Genomic DNA, 17434 nt, shown 5'->3' with positions numbered 1-17434 from the left:
GATCACTAATTGAGAAAATGCTTTACAGTAGGATCTCATGGAGGCATTTCCTCAACTGAAGCTCCTTTTTCTGTGATAACTCCAGCTGTGTCAAGTTGACACAAAACTAGCCAGTACACTCTCCAAACACATACACACAAAAAACTGGACAAAAATTAAGAGTGCCATAGCTCTCTGTCTTAGGGTTTTACTGCTGTGAACAGACACCATGTCCAGGCAATGTTTATAAATGACAACATTCAATTGGGGCTGGCTTACAGGTTCAGAGTCCTTACAGTCCATTATCATCAAAGCAGGAAACATGGCAGCATCCAGGCAGGCATGGTGCTGGAGGAGGTGAGGTTATACATCTTCATCCAAAAGAAGCTAGGAGCAGACTGTTTTCAGGTGACTAAGGGGAGGATCTCAAAGCCCACCCTCACAGTGACACACTTCCTCCAACAAGGCCACACCTACCCCAACAAGGTCACACCTCCTAATAGTGCCACTCCTTGGGTTGAGCATGTTTAAAGGACCACACTCTCATTCCTGTGTTCATTACTATCTCAATCCCTACTATAACTTTACTATCTTATGTTAATGTGACCTATTCATTATAATCCATTTATGAATGAAGAATTTTGTCATCAATATTAGACACACTAAAAGATGTGCTCATCTGTGGGTTTGGTCACATCTATAATGATATTGTACATATCATCTGGCAAATTAGTTATAGTTATAGACATAGATGATATATATAGGTATGTATATCGTAATACTTTATGGAATAGTTTCACTGTTTGAATATCCATTTCTTCTTCTCCATTTCTCCTCCACAAACTCCTCATGATCGTCAAACATTTCAGTATCTGTACAATTTATCTTTCCCAACGTATTGTATAGTGAGAACAGTGCAGTCTTTGCAAACTAACTTTGTTCACTTGGGATATGCACGTGTGTTCTCATTTTTCACCTCTTTATTTTACTAATACATTCCATTGTGTGGGGGTTCCATGGATTCTTTACTCTACTCACCTATTAGAAGACAATTGCTTCCAAGTTCGGGCAGTTATAACTCAAGCTGCTGTAAATATTTATATGAAGGTTTTGTACAACTTCAGCTTTGAACAAACATTTGGGTAAGAGCTAAGAAGCAGGATTGGGTTATGCACTAAGAGTATGTTTAATTTTATAAGAAATGAAACACTCACCCCCTAAAGTGACTGTGTCTGACATTCCACCAGCAATGGATGAACACTCCTGTTGCTCCATTTCCTTGCTGGCATTTGGTGGCATCTGTGATTTGGACTTTACAATATCACATATATGCAGTGACTTGTTATTCCTTGTGACATATCATGTTTACGTTATGTACTTAACTACGTTACATAATGGTGTCTGTATGTCTTCTTTCATTAGCTGTCTTATTTTCTGACCATTTGTCTATTTTTAAATTGAGTTGTTTGCTTTCTTGAAGTTTCTATCTTGAATAGATTATTTTATCAGATACATACTTTGTAAATATTTCCTCTCAGATCATGACTTATTATCTCATTATTTTAAAGATAAAAACATTTCTTGTTGGGGGAAGAGGGGATGTGAGGGGAGGAACTGAGAGGAGAGGAGGGAGAAGAAACTGTAATTGGGATATAGAATAAATAAAATTGAAAGTTAAAATGTACAATCAAATAAGTAAAACCCTTTTAAGATAGACACATGTAAAACATGTTGTGTATAAACAGAATCTCATATAATGTTCAATATGTGCACCCATTAAATAACATTTAAACATACTTATCTTTTCAACCATTTTTCATTTCTTGTGGTAAAAATTTCTAAGTCTTTTCTTCTAGCTCTTTGAAATACACTCTATAGAATTGCTGCCTCTAGTCACCACTCCCTTGACAGTAAACACATTTGGGCAGGCAGCATTTAGGAATTTGTCTCCCTTGCACTTTTTCTTAGAAAGCTACTAAAAGATGCTAGTACAGATACAAAAAAAGAGAACACAAAACCTGGAAAACAAGGCCCACTGTAAAAAAACAAAAAATGCACAAAAGAAATTCCAGGGTGGACAGTAAAGGAAAGTCAGGGCCAACCCAAGCAGCATGAGCTAACCTGGGAAAATGCCATGATCTCAGCGAATGAAGGTAAAAGTGAGGGCACAGAAAGGAAAAAATGTTGTCCTTTTGTTACTATGTTAGCCTTTTAATATTTTTATGTTTCATAAAGGACATTCTATTTTATTTACAGAAAAGAAGCATAAGCAAATGATACAAATATTAGAGGTACAATCATTTCTGTGTTTGTAGGAAACTTTGTATATTCCTTTCCAAAGACATTCAAATCCTTTAAATAAAATCCTGCTCAATGTGCATATAGTCAATACATAAGACCTCCTACATAATCACTGGATTATATATTAAACTTCATTTAATACAAACATCATAAAATGATTGCTATGATATATTGTCTAGGGAATAATGATAAGAAAGGAGTTTGACCTTGATAGACACAATTTAATTTTTTTAACTTGGTTATATCTGTAGGTGCAGAGTCAATGGATATTGAAAGCTGACAGCATTGTAATGTACCCAAAACAAAACTGACAATAAAAATCTAGAGATACTTGTCCTAGGAGCAGAATGGAGGTTAGAGAGCTCAGAAAGAATTTTACAGAATAAAATAGAAATGACAAATTCTATAACAGGTTTGACCATGTGAAACTTACATTAAAAAGCCATTTTATAAAGCTTTTCAAATGGAGAAGACTTATGATATGTCAAAAAAAGTGAATCAAGTGAAAATAACCAACATTAACATCCAAAACCTAAAAAATACCCAGAAGACAGACAAATGTTGCCACACTGTTAGGCTGAAGTCAAAATTAAACAATAATGACAAAGAAACTAACAATCAGGTATCTAACTAAAAATTAAAATATAATTATGGTACCAGCAAGATGGTTAAACAGGTAAAAGAAGAAATAATAAGCTGTTAAATCTGGCTCTCACTCTGTCAGTCTGTGTTTCCCGCTGCACAGCACCCACCCACTCAATACTCCTGAGCATACAGAAGTGGGGGGGGGGGTTGCATGAATGGTCCCCATAAGGCTTTAGAGAGTGGCACTATTAGAAGGTGTGGCCTTCTTGGAGTAGATGTGGCTTTGTTGAAGGAAATGTGTCACTGGGGGTAGGCTTTGAGGTCTCAGATGCTCAAGCCAGGCCCACTGTTTCAATTTCTTCCTGCTGTCTGTTGATCCAGTTGTAGAACTCTCAGTTACCTCTCCAGCACCATGTCTGCCTGCATGCTGCCATGTTTTCCACCATGACGATAACAGAACTAAGCCTCTGAACTGTAATCTAGCTCCGATTAAATGTTTTCCTTTATAAGAGTTGCTGCGGTCATGGTGTAGAGCTGTATATACTCTATATGCCTGCCCCAGCTCTGAGTAAAGACACAGAGACATATTTATTAATATAGCTTTGGGACTAGCTTACTCTTGTTCCTGACTCACTCTTATAACTTAATTATCCCGTTTATACTAATCTAAGTTCTGCCACATGGCTTGTTAGTTACCCCACCTTCACTCTCAGGCTGTTCTTCCTCTGTAGCTGGCTTGATAGCACATTCTCCCATACCTGACTCTTTCCTGAGTTCCTATCTCTACTGGAAGTCCTTCCTAGTCTCTCCTCCAGATTTTTAATGAATCCAATCAGGAGGTAAGAGAGGATGTTTACAAAATATGATGAGAAGTGTGGAACACACTGGGACTTTGGGTTAGAAAAGCAGTTGAATCCTTTAAATGGAGTTTAGTGGGTCATACTAGTATAAGCATGGAAGACAGTGGTGCTGAGAGTGATTTGAATTGTGGATGCCTGCCTGGCTCAAGAGACTTGGAAGAGAATATTAATATGTAGCCTAGAGATCATTCTTGTGGTATCTTGGTGAAGAATGCTGCTGTTTTCTCTCCTTGTCTTTAAAAAAAAAAAAACCTTCCTTAGGTTAAATTGAAGAGCTATAGACTATCAGCTTTAGCAGAGGACATTTTCAAATAACCTATTATAAACTGTTTTGTGGCTATTAGTCACCAGTCTTGTTCAGATCCAGAATGAAAAGGAGCAAGCTGAGCAAAGGTAAATACAAAGTGGACTGTTGGAGGAGAAAAAAAGGGGCACCAGGATGTGTGATGAGCCTGGTGCTAGGTGGAGTAACAGACATGGTGATCTCAGAGCAAGACCCCAGCTAGCTAGGCTTCCAACTTGTAAAAAGGAAATTAAAGAAAAGCTAAGGGCCAGGTGTGGTGCTGGTTCATGCCTTTCGAGGCCAGACTAGTCTACAGAGCAAGTCCCAGAACAGCCACGCTTAGGCTATGAAGGAAACCATCACAAACAGAAAGGAGTTAGAGATATGAAGAGTATTTGGACATCAGAAATGAGGATGCAGTCTGGAGTTTGCTTTGGTTTGGTTTGGTTTTCAGTCTTGCTTTGGTCCAGTATTTCTTCATATTGCTCCCTTTCCATGTTTTTGGAACAGGAATGTATATACCCTGTGCCATTATATGTTGAAGGTATGTGATCTGCTTTTTCATTTTGTTTTCACAGGGAATTACAGTTAAAAGTTTGCATGAGATTCAGAAGAGAGGTTGAACTTTGACGTTTTAAACAATGCTGCTACTGTGATCGACTACGGGGACTTTTGAAGTTGGACTAAATGTAACTTTCATTATGATATGGCTACAAACCTATGAGAGCCAGGGAGTGGAATATGGTGATTTGGATAAAAATGTCCACCCCCACCCCCCTCCCCCATTAACCTCATAAGGAGTGGCTTCTCTGGAATGTACCGAGGAACAATCACGTCTGACCTAAGTGAAGCTGTTGTTTCTGTTAGGTAACACTTCCCCTTTGGCCCCTCCCAGACCCCGGCAGAAGCCTTAGAGACATGGGGATGGGAGTGCTGGACTGTAGGCTCTGGAGCTGTTAATCCTTCAAGTCTCTCTACCCCAATCCCAAGGTACAGAGGCGATGGAAGCAATTCTGCCATGTTTTAGCATCTTAGTGATAGAAGCTAAACATAATTCTCTCCGGTCTTCTTTATTAAAATTCTCTCTCCCTTCTCCCTCCTCCTCTGCAGGAAACTGGGCCAAGCAAAAACATACCATGGAAAAGCTATTTTCTGTAACTCTCTTATTCCACAGAGGCTCCCTCAGGTTTAGTTCCAGGTTCTTCCTTGGAGACTCCTTGGTGAAATGGAAACTTCAGGGCTCTTTGGAAAGTTGGTTGGATGGTGTTTTGCTGGAGAAAACACATGAAGGAACGTTTAGCTGAAGCAGACAAAGGTTAAAACAAACACATGGAAGGACATGTGATGAAGGATTCTTCGCTAACAGCACGCATGTATCTGTCCGCCTTACATTGCGTAATTGAGCTGCATTTGTCAGGACTCCAAAAAAACTTCTGGTGATGTGCTGCAGTTCCTTGCCACTTCCTCAGACTCCAGCTGATGGACAGAGTGATGTCAACTTAGATGCATGTGCTGAGGCAAGACCCATGGAGGTCACCTGATGTTGGGAGGGTATAAATAGGACTCAAAGGACAGTGACAGGCTAATCTAGGCTTGTTTATAGAGCTAGCTGTACTACGCATGTGGGTCTCAAGTCTTCACTGATTTTCACTTTGTTGGAAGAGGCACAGCCACTCCTGGTGTCTCTCCTGATCCCTCCTGCTGACTTGTGCGGAGGCTAAGGCCTAGCTGTCTCTACTAGGTAGTGTCACCTTTGCTGATTCCTGTTTGCTTTCCTGACTCCACTGAACTGGACTGCTGGTGTATCCGTGAAGTATTTGCAAGTGGATCAAGCTGCCACTGCTAACCTGTAAACTGAATTGTCAATTTCCAGACAACACAAACAGAAGTTGCTCGAAAGAACCGTTTCTAAACAGGTCCACTTCCCCCATATCCTTTCTTTCCTACTACCTCTGGTGGGTGAGGGCCTAGAAGGGAGGTTAAAGCATTTAAGAACTATCATTAAAAATAAGGCTTGAAAAAAATTAAAGTTATACCTTGGTGTAGCAGTAAAGAACTTAGCTGACCCCCTACATACCTGTGGACATGCAGTCAAGTCTAACTTCCTAAAGGGAACATAGGAAGGTGATATTTCCCTGCATCTTATAATTCGGTAGTACTGAGAAGTTGAATAAATTGCTCAAAGTTGCCTATCTAGACATGTGGCAGTTTGGCTCCAGGGTAGGTTTGTCACCTAAGCCCTGGTTAAGTGTCCATTTCTCATTTGAAGAATCCACCACCCATGCAGGTGTCACCCTTGACACAAAAACTCTAAGAATGCTACCAGTCGTCCTTTTGCCTGCTCCCAACAGCACTTTAGAGAAGGTGCACCGCGTGCTTCTGTAGTGGGTAAGGATTTCAGCTTCTCCCCGTAAACACAAGACCTCACCTAGTGAGTATTCATGGATCGATGTGCCTTTGAGAAGGCTTCATGTAGTGGGAGGTAGTGGTACTACCACTATACTGGGGCCTGTGGGCATGCATCTATGCTCATGGATGATGATGTAGGAGACAAGGCCCACAGAAGAACTCTCACATGAATGCCCTGGAGTATGAAATGTTAGGCTAAACCTTGTAAACTCGGAGACTTTACTAAGACAAATGGTTTACACAGAGACAGGTTTACCCATGCCTTTCAACATACAGAATCAGCCTAACCAGAGCAGCCACTAGATTTCAGAGAAGTGTTCCCTTGAAGGTTTTGGAATCTGTCATAATTTTGTAATTTTGTAATGTTAATTCTAGGATAGTAACACTCCAATGCCCAAAGCCAGGTGATAAAAGAAAATCACAGCAGTGATAAAAATCTGATTACAATAATTTTGTTCTGCAAAGAATCCCTCCAGCCAACTACTTAAGAGCCACCAGAAAAGGAAAGATATGGCCTGTTTGGTTATCTCTCAATTCAGGCAAAAAGCAGGCTGGGATGGACTCTGGAGCCTGGTAATGAAGACCTCTGTGTGCTCTTCTGTTCTCAGGTGTCTTTAGCAGCTTGCACTGTAATGTTATGGATACCATACTCACCTGTGGAAGAAACACCCACAGCGAAGGGTTAGCCCAGTGATGCAAATGTTCTTAAAGTAGCAGCTTTCTCTCTCCTAGCTAGAGCCTCTGGAGCTGAAAGCCGCAGACGTAACAGAGTGTAATCCATCCGCACTTCATCTGGAAACAGCATCATTTCTTTGAGCTCTCTGGAGACCTAGACTAGAAAAAAAAAAAAAAAAGGCCCAAGATGCCTGTCAGAGCCAACAGTGTCTGTCTTATTTTATACATGGGATGAAATATAAGACTCTGGGCTCCATTAGCAGCAGGCTTCGTTTTCACCCCAGGAAGGTGGCTCGACATAACCACATCTTACTTGTTCTTTCTTACATTTTTTTTTAAATACAAATGGCCTTAAAAATCCCCTCTTCCGTTCCCCACACCACAGCCCCAGGCACCTAGAAGCCATATCATCAGATTTTATAGCCAGATAATGCGGTCCTGAGAAAGCTGCCTATGTATATGGTTGATGTTTTTTTAAAAGAAAAAAAAAAAATAAGAATAGCAAGGCTGCAGCCTGATAAAAGGAAGAAGTTTGCTCTCTAGTGGCTGACTTACAAAAGACTCTGGAATCCACACAATGAGCTACGTGAAAAATGAGGGGATTTGACAGTGTTATCTGGGTTACAAGGTCTGAATAATTCTTTTGGTTTTACTGACTTTTAGATGTATTTTTCCTACACTGCAACACTATGTCATACCAAGTGTTTTGTGAATGTTTTTCCTTGCTGAAGTACTTCTTATCATTAAGTCATTCCAGTTCTAAAGTTTAAGGGTAGCAATTAGCTTTCTGCTGTTTTATTAGCGTGTTGTACTTTTCAAAAGCTCTATGGACTGGTTTAATACCATATAATTAATGTTTATTATAGACACATTGCCCATTAATATAACATCATTAGCTCCTTTTAAACCATTTTTAGATCTTTTCAGAAAGATTATTTAGCATAATTAATATGATGCTAATTAATATCATTTCATTACTCTTCTTTCTATAACAGATCAGTTTATAATATTTTACAATATGAATTACAAAATAAGAAAAAGACTACTCTTTATGCCTCGCTGTGAAACCACCCACCTCCCTTTGTGATTTGCTTTTCTATTTATTCTCCCACAGTTCTGCCTCTTCCTATCCAAATCCACACTACTTCCCATAGCTTTCTTCTGTAGTGCCTATCAGACCATGGGCAACTGAGCATCATCCCCAGGATTGTAAGCTTTGAGACTTATTGAAAGTAAGGGGGATGCACAGGAAGAGTTCACCTATACAGTAGATCAGGCTGGCCTTAAACTCTTGAAGATCCATCACAAGTGCTAGAATTAAAGTTGTGTGACAGCACACCTGGCTTAATTATTTGCTCTTATTTTACCTAGGCAAGGAGAACCAGGAAACATAAAAATGTCTAAGCTCTTCAAGAGGTCCAACCACAGAGAAAGCAAAGTACTAGAAAATGTAAGGATTGGGCATGGGGTTATCACTGGGGTAAGGGCACTGTAAGGGGTTGTTGTTAGCAAAGAGAATGACTTATATTTATGAAAATTATCCCAGCTACTATGTGTAGAGAAAGTGCCACTACAAGGGCAAGAGGCTAACAGAGAATACCTTTGGAAATGGTTGTAGACCTGCAGCTTAGAGAAGTCAGGAGGTTAGACAAGAGCAAGGCAGCTGAGTTGCAGAAAGTGGACAAACTTCTACCTTATTTTAAATGGAGCTAAGTGATGCTGCAGCCAATCTGAGGGCGGGCTTTGGCTGAGCAGTCGGGTAGAGGACCATTGAGGACAACTTAGTAGAATTAGATGCTGGAGAAAGGCCTGTTGGGAGGATGAAAGCTGAGGAGAAAAAGGGTTCTGATCCAATTGGGTGTGGTTCAGTTTAGGAGTCCATTCCAAATGAAATGTCAAGTAATCTCTCAAGAGGGGATTTCTGCATGACTAGGCCTCTTTCTGTCAGAAATGTGGAGTTTAGAGGCAAGTCCAGATGTGTGATTCACGTTTAGAAGAGCTCAGGGTACGATTGGTCAATCCAAGGAGAGAATTTGGGTGGAGAAAAGAATAGGCCAGGAGCTGATATTGGGCACATGTATATTAAATAAAGAAGGTATCAGTACCAGCCAGGGAGACTGAGCTGACTCGATCAGGAGCAAAAAGAAAAGTAGAAGGCCACCAAAGAAACAGCTAAGAACATCAAGTGAGAGGCAGATGCAACTGTGACCATCAAATCTGGCAAAACCCAGGTTACAGGTGACCTTGAAGAACCCATTAGGTGCAGTGATAGCGACAGAAGCCCCCATGTGTTTGTGTCAGTTTAGAACAGGCCTTTAGAAATTCCTTCTCAGAGCAACCAGGAAATGCAGAAAAGAATAAATAACTGAGAAGCCGGTCCTTGCTGAGCTTGCTGATCGTTTTAGATACTTTGATCTAGAACCATCTTCTTTGAACACTTCCATAGTCAGGGTGTCCAGCAAAAGGTGTTCTTGTGTGTAATAAACGGAGCTTTTCTCAGGCTCACAAACAACTCATCGCCACCATAGATTAGATGGTGAAGTAACAGCAAGTTGAGGTGGAGGAAAAGAGTAGCGAGAAAGAGATAGGTTTGACATGTAGGATGGAATTTAGGAAGACATAGGAAAGACAAAGGGAAATAGGGAGAACAGTGCCTGAAAGGAGGGGGATGTTTTAAGAATCAAAAATAAAAGGATCGAAAACTAAGAAAAGAAAATATTTAAAACTAGGAAAGAGATGCTGGAGAGACGAACCAGTGGTTAAGAGCACTGGGTGTTCTTCCAGAAGACCTAAGTTCAATCCCCAGGACCCACATAGCAGCTCACAGCTGTCTGTTATGGCATTCCAGGGGATCCGGCACCCTTATGCCAATGCATATAAAACAGAATTATTTTTAAATGAATTACTTTAAAATCTTAGGAAAGAAAGGTATTAAAAATGAAAATTATGAGAATAAGAAAGGAAACTGTTAAGAGTATTTTTCTTCCTAGATGTAGCTCAAAATAAAAATTTGAAATAGATGCCAATTTCAGAAAATCAGAAGCTGACAGAATACATGTGGTATATGTTCTACTTCAGATTGTGTATCCAGGATTAAGGAGAGAATACACTATGCAGTCAGGGGGGATCTTGCTGTGAACAGGATTGGGGAGGCTGCTTGTTTTCTGAGAGTGTAAAAATATCGCATAGCTATTTTAAAATGTTTATGGCTATTCCCATAAAGATGAGTTTCAGCATAATCAGATCCCTTTTAACTTTTATTTTTAGATTAAAATATAATCACATTTCTCCCTTCTCTTTTCTCCCTCCAAAACCTCCCATATACCTCCTTCCCACTCTTCTTCAAGTTCATGGCGTCTTTTTGCATCAATTGTTATTTGTTATTGCATATATATATATATATATAAACAAGGCATGCTTTCTCTCTTGTTGAACAGGTCTTAAGTCAAATTAGAGAGTTGTTGGTTGCCACCAAGGAATATGTGCCACTACTGCACCCAGAGGGTTATCATGCCAAACTGGTCAAAGATATGACTTATAGGCATCATACCTGGACAGGGCTACTAGTTGCCTTTCTCCTTTGTAAGCTTGTGTGCTGCCTTCTGGTGCCATGAAAGCTAGTCCTCAGGAAGTGGGTATGCAGCTTAGTTCCAAGACATGGATCTCTCTGAGCCCTGTTTCTAAAGTGCATGGTGTCTTCAGCAATAGCAACTTAAAGTCCACCACTGGGACCAACAAAGGGCAACAGCAAAACACTATATGTTTTGGGAGTCTCTTGGACAGCCCTGATCAACAAGTCAGAAGAAGATATCTTATATCTGGCACTGGGGTGGTTTCTCTTAGGGCACTTTGACTCTTAGAGGGAACATTTGCCAATCTAGGTTAAAAATAAAAAAAAAATTAAAACTGTATGTGTATATTTATACATGGAATTTAGCATTATAGTTTTGGAGGTTTTTTAGGTAAATATTTTAAGGTAAATATTTAATTTTTTAAATGTGGGTAAATAGTATCACTTCTTATGGCCATTTTATACATCCTTGCTGTTATTTCACTCACTTCCTTTCTCCTCCTGGGTTTATGTCCCTCTGCCCTCCCTAAAGGGTCCCACCTTTCCCATTTCCCATATTAGATCCCTTATATCCTGCTATTATTCCCCTCTACCCTGTTCCTATCCTACTTCTGTATTTATCTTGCTCTACCTCCCTGAGGAGAACTGCTTTATCCCATCTTCCTGATCAGAATGCTTGTGCCCTGCTATTCCCCCTGTCTACCCACCCTGTCCTGGCAGTAGAACCATTTTACTTTCCTGGTTTCCGTACTTACTATGAGCTGTGTTTTCACATCTGAAGAATTAGAGCTAACAGACTCCAATATGAGAGAACACGTGGGTTACCTCAATCAGTACAATCTTTTCTTCTTTCATCCACTTACCTGCAAAGTTTATGATTTCATTTTTCTCTTTACCACTGAACAGTATTCCATACTGTGTATGTGCCACATTTTCATAATCCATTTGCTTGTTGAAGGATGTTTAAATTGCTTCTGTTTCCTATTGTGAATAGTGAGTACCATTGAACATAGCTTAGCAAGTATCTATGGAGAAGGATGTCAAGTCCTTTGGGCATATGCCACGGAGTGATATAGCTGGGTCGTATGGTAGATTCAGTTTAACTTTTTTGAAATTCTTCACACTGAAGAATGAAAGAACCATTCATTCTTCCATAATGGTTACACCGGTTTACAAGCCCACCAACGATGAATAAGTGTTCTCCAGAAGTTTTGTCTGTTATTCTGTTGATCTTTGCCATTCTGACTGAGGTGTTAGGAAATCAACAAGTTTTTATTTGCATTTCCCTAGTTCTAAGGGAAAGTAAACATTTTGGAGATATTTTCTAGCCGTTCCTTTTAGAATTCTCAATTCAAGTCCTCTCTATATTTTTTATATTAATCCTCTATCAGACATATAGTGGGCAAAGATTCTCGCCCACTCTGTGGGGTTCCTAATCCCTGACTGATTGTTTCTTTAGATATGCTGAAACCTTTTAGTTTCATCAAATCCCCCTTGTCAATTGTTATAACGCCTTAGTTCTTGGGCAAATGGAGTCCTATTCAGGGAGTCCTTTGCTTTAATACGTAGGGTGCTGCTTATATTTTTCTTCTAGCCATTTCAATATTTCAGGTCTTTGATTCACTTGGAATTAGTTATTTTTTTTACAAGATGACAATTATAGGTTAAATTTATTCTTCTGCATGCAGACATACAATTTTTCCAGCACCATATGTTGAAGATTCTTTCTTTTCTCCAGCTTATATCTGTGGCATCTTTGTCAAATATTAAGTGGTTGAAGTTACATGTACTCACGTTTGGGTCTTCAATTTTGTCCCATTCATTGATCTATATGGTTTTTTTTGTGCTTGTGCCATATTAATATAATTAATATATTATTAATATAAGTGATATATCATTAATATAATTAATATGGTATAATATAATTAATATATTATTAATATAATTAATATATTGTTAATATAATTAATATATTATTGATATAATTAATATATAATTAATATGCTGTTAATGTAATTGATATGTTATTAATTAATATAATTAATTTTTATTAATATAGCTCTGTAATGTATCTTAAGATCTGGAATCATAATTTCTTCAGCATTGTTCTTTTCACTCAGGATTATGTTGGCTCTCTGGAGTCTTTTGTGGTTCCATATTAATTTTAGAATATCCTTTTTTGTTTCTGCATAAAATGAGATGGAGATTCTTGATTAGCTTGCTTTGAAGCTGTTACTAGATTTTGAGAAGATGATCATTTTCACAATGTTAATTCTATCAATCTATGAGCATGGGATGTCTGTCTACTTTTCTAGCCTCTTTCTCTGTCTCTTTCTTTAGAGGTTTGCAGTTTTCATTGTAAACATTCTTCACTTCCTTGGTTAGATTTATACCTATGTACTTTATTTTCTTTGAGGTTATTGGGAATGGATGTGCATCCATGCTCTCCTTCTCTCTGTGTGTTTCTTGTAATGTATAGGAAAGCGATTGATCTGTGCAAGCTGATTCTGAATCCTACCACACTGATGAATTTGTTTACTTATTTCTAGACATTTTCTGGCAGAATTTTTGAGATTTCTAATGTATAGTATTGCCTTACTCAGTGTTCTATTGCTATGAGGAAATACTACCACCATGGCAACTCTTATTAACATAATCCATTTAATTGGTGCTTGCTTACAGTTTCAGAGGTTTAATCCATTGCCCTCATGGCACCGAACATGGTGGCATGCCGTCAGATGAGGTAGCTGAAAGTTCTACATCTGTATCCAAAGGCAGCAGGAATAGAGAGAGAGGCACTAGGCCTGACTTAGGCTCTTGAGACCTCAAAAACCAGCCCTAGTGACACACTTCCTCCAACAAGACCAAATTTACTCCAACTCCTATGGAAGTCACTCTTACTCAAACCACAGGTATCTTTAAGTAGGGATACTGTGGCTTCTTCTTTCATGATTTGCATCCCTTGAATTTCCTTCTCTTGCCTTGTTACTCCAGCTAGTACTTCTAACACAGTGTTGAAACAGAGTCAGGACAGAGGGCATCCCTGTCTTGTTCCTGACTTCACTGGGATTGCTTCAAGCTTTTCTCCCTTTAGTAAGATGATGTCTGAGTTTCTTGTGTGTCGCTTTCACATTGTGGGGATTTGTTGTTTCTAGTACTACATTCTCTGTGACCTTTATTATGAAAGGATATTGGATTTTGTCAGTATTTTCTGCATGCATTGAGATTATCGTGTGATTTTCTTCAATACACTTAGGTAGTTTATTAAATGTATTGACTTGCATGTGTTTAACCATCCCTTTACAGTCATCCTCAGAGAGAAAGACATTTTGGTCACAATATACAGTCTTTTTGATGTATGTTTATATTCTGTTTGAAAGAATTTTACTATTTTTACTCTATTTTCATCAGAGATATTAGCTAATAGTTTTAGTGTGTTATATTTTTCACTTGGTTTGGGTATCACGGTATTACTGGCTTCACAGAAGGAATTTAGAAGTGCTCCTCTGTGTCATGTGTGTGTGTGTGTGTGTGTATATAGAAAAATGGTTCTCAAACTTCCTAATGCTGCAACCCTGTAATACAGCTCCTCCTAACATGGTGACCCCCAACCATAAAAGTATAGCATTGCTACTTCATAACTATAATTTTCTACTGTTATGAATCACAGTGCAAATGTCTGATATGCAGGACATTTGATATGTGACCCCAGAAGAGTTGCCACCCACAGGTTGAAAACCACTAATACGGAGTTTAAGGAAGATTGGCTATAGATTGTCTTTGCAATCCATCCAGCCCTGGACTTCTTTTTTAAGCTGTAAAGGGTTGTTTTTTTTTTTTTTTTTTTTTATTACTATTACAATATCCTCCTGTATTATGTCTCTGTTTATATTATTGGTCTCTTCTTGGTTTGTTAGTTTAGATAAATCAAACTAACTTTGATTTCTTTGATGTCTGTTATGTTTCCCTGTTAACTTTTGATTCTGTTTATTTGGGTCATCGCTTTCTTTCTTTTGGTTAGTTGGGCCAAGGATCTGTGGATTGTGCTTATGTGTTTTTTTCCTTTGAATACACATCAGTTTAATGTAACAGAGTAACTTGTATACTTCATTATTTAAAATAATCACCTTTTTCCTTCCTGTGAAAACTAAAAAACTTGAAATAAAAAAAATTAAAATTAAGTTACAACAGAGAATGTAAATTCCAAATAAAACACCCCCATTGAGTGGCAAGTCATTGTTAGGAAAGAATTTTATTTTAAAAGTGTCACTTAAAACTGCAAGAACGTCTGTTAGACATCACAATTAAACATGCTAAAGTAGAAGCCATGTTGTCAAATGCCCACTTAACACCCCTCCCCCCAGATACCTCAAACACATCTTTGCTGGCCTTCTATACCTTCCCCCTTTTTCTTTTTCATTAAACGGAGAAAGTAGACAGATATACATTGGGAAATACTGTCTGTATTCACAAAGAAACATAGTGTAATCTCTGAGCACAATATACAAAGGAAAAAAGCTAGAATTGTGTGTACACAGGGCCCAGCCCCTCCAGCCTCCAGCAGAGCCAAGGTAGCTGAAGGGCTTTTCTTTTTCCCACAGAGCACAGTGGTAGTGTTGAATCCACAGTTTTGAAGGCAAGAAAGGGCATAAATGAATTTAGAACAGAAAAGTGGAAATTGTATTTTCCTCAAGTTATTTTCCCCAAAATAAGTTGAGCACCATGGTGTCGAGAGACCGCATAAATAGGGTGACTGAGCACAAGAGTGACAGGGAGGAAAATGACTTCAACTTGCTCCCAGGAACTGGAGAAAATTACAAAACTAAAAAGAAGGCTAGAATACATCAGTCTTCTGTGCTGGTCATTCTCACCTTCATCCTTGTACTGGCTAGTTTTGTGTCAACTTGACACAGCTGGAGTTATCACAGAGAAAGGAGCTTCAGTGGAGGAAATGCCTCCATGAGATCCAACTGTAAGGCATTTCCTCAATTAGTGATCAAGGGGGAAAGGCCCCTTGTGGGTGGGACCATCTCTGGGCTGGTAGTCTTGGGTTCTATAAGAGAGCAGGCTGAGCAGGCCAGGGGAGGCAAGCCAATAAAGAACATCCCTCCATGGCCTCTGCATCAGCTCCTGCTTTCTGACCTGCTTGAGTTCCAGTCCTGACTTCTTTGGTGATGAACAGCAGTGTGGAAGTGTAAGCTGAATAAACCCTTTCCTCCCCAACTTGTTTCTTGGTCATGACGATTGTGCAGGAATAGAAACCCTGACTAAGACAATCCTCCTCTCCTTCCTCCCCTTCATCTTCATTTTCTCACCTTCTTCATCCTCATCCCCTCCTTCATCAATACCTTACAGCTCCTCCTCCTCTTCTTCCTCTTACTCTTCTTCCTCCTCCTCCTCTTCCTCTCCCCCCCTCCTCCTCCTCTTCCTCCTCCTCCTCCTCCTCCTCCTTCTTCTTCTTCTTCTTCTTCTTCTTCTTCTTCTTCTTCTTCTCCTTTATGGGGAACCAAATAGTACTGAAAGATATTTGGCCAAATATATCTGTGATGGCCTCTCCTAACTCATCTGTACCAACATCGGAATGCTCAGTAGATCAGGTAAAGGAGCTCTCTGGATCTTCATGCTGCCTCTTCCTGCTGTTCTTATCCGCATTTGACTTGAGCATTTTGTCGAATCCTTTCCAGATTTCCACTTGATTTCCATGGACTTTGAAGATGGGTCACTACTTTCATTCAGATAAAATTCTTTGGAGAGAACTTTACTTTCAAAGTGTAAGAATTTTCATCAAAATAAAAATCTATTCTTTAACCAGATTTGATGTCTTCAAATTCTGTCCTTTAAACTTTGCCTTCCTTCCCAAGCAGTGCAGACACTTGTGGATGGCTGACAAATGTTGTTATCCAAAAATTTGGGGTTTTGGCAATCAATTCTGACCTCTTCTGAAAAAAATGGTTGTCAGAGTTCATTATATTTTTGTTCTACTTTCAGAAGGTCCTCACTGGCTTGTTCATTAAGTCTGTCTATTTCATTTTGTACTTCATTAATATGTTCAATTGCCTCTTGCTGTTCCTTTTCTCCATTCGGCAGGTCGGGAGAGGCTGATGGTCCTCCAGGTTTGGGACATACACTGGTCTGGGCTTCTTGGACTAAGGCAGGATCTCAGATTGCTGATTGATGGCCCTGGCACAAGGGATGTGGCCAGGAGACAGAGGCCAGAACCCTGATGTTCACAGCAGGAAGAAACTCACAGGAACTCATCTTTACAAAGAATCAACTCATAGGTTTGTTGAATCTTTTTATCGTCTTGTGTCTATTCCATTGATTTCTGCTTTGATATTTATTATTTCTTGCCTCATACACTGGGTTAGAGTTTTGTTTATTATTTCTTTCTCAACCTTTTGAGTTTCATCATTAATTCACTTACTTGTGCTCTTTCTGATATTTAATGTAGGCACTTAGGGCCATAAACTATTCTCTTAGAACTGCTTTTAACATGTCCCAGAGGTTTTGTGTTGTTTTCATTTTTATTTAGTTCCTGGAAATTTTTATTTGTTTGATTTATCCCAGAGATGCAATTTTCTTTAAATGTATGCTCATTAGTTTTTCTCCAACTTGGCACAAAGTAGACTCATCTGAGAAGAGGTGATGCCCCCACCAGATTGGCCTTTATTCAAACTTGTCAGACATTTTCTTGATTAATAATTACTGTGGAAAGACCCAGTCCACTGTGAGGAGTGCCATCTCTGAGCAGGTGTATAACAAAGCAAATTG

The 17434-nt window shown here is 39.1% G+C and overlaps 1 long non-coding RNA gene and 1 pseudogene across 1 annotated transcript; both read right to left on the bottom strand.

The window, feature by feature from the left end:
• Window positions 1-2452: 2452 nt before the first annotated feature.
• LOC115030885 (uncharacterized) lies at window positions 2453-7456 on the bottom strand. Its single transcript, XR_003836473.2, has 3 exons — window positions 7072-7456; window positions 5144-5279; window positions 2453-3429 (listed from the first exon to the last, which is right to left on the bottom strand). It is a non-coding gene; the product is annotated as an uncharacterized LOC115030885 (long non-coding RNA).
• A 7993-nt stretch (window positions 7457-15449) lies between these two features.
• Window positions 15450-17128, bottom strand: LOC110292463 (protein SET-like; annotated as a pseudogene).
• Window positions 17129-17434: the final 306 nt, after the last annotated feature.

Source organism: Mus caroli, unplaced genomic scaffold (genome assembly GCF_978045245.1).
Source record: "Mus caroli unplaced genomic scaffold, Mus_caroli_1 scaffold_6, whole genome shotgun sequence".
Taxonomy (NCBI): Eukaryota; Metazoa; Chordata; class Mammalia; order Rodentia; family Muridae; genus Mus; species Mus caroli.
This window is presented reverse-complemented; position numbering and strand designations above follow the sequence as displayed.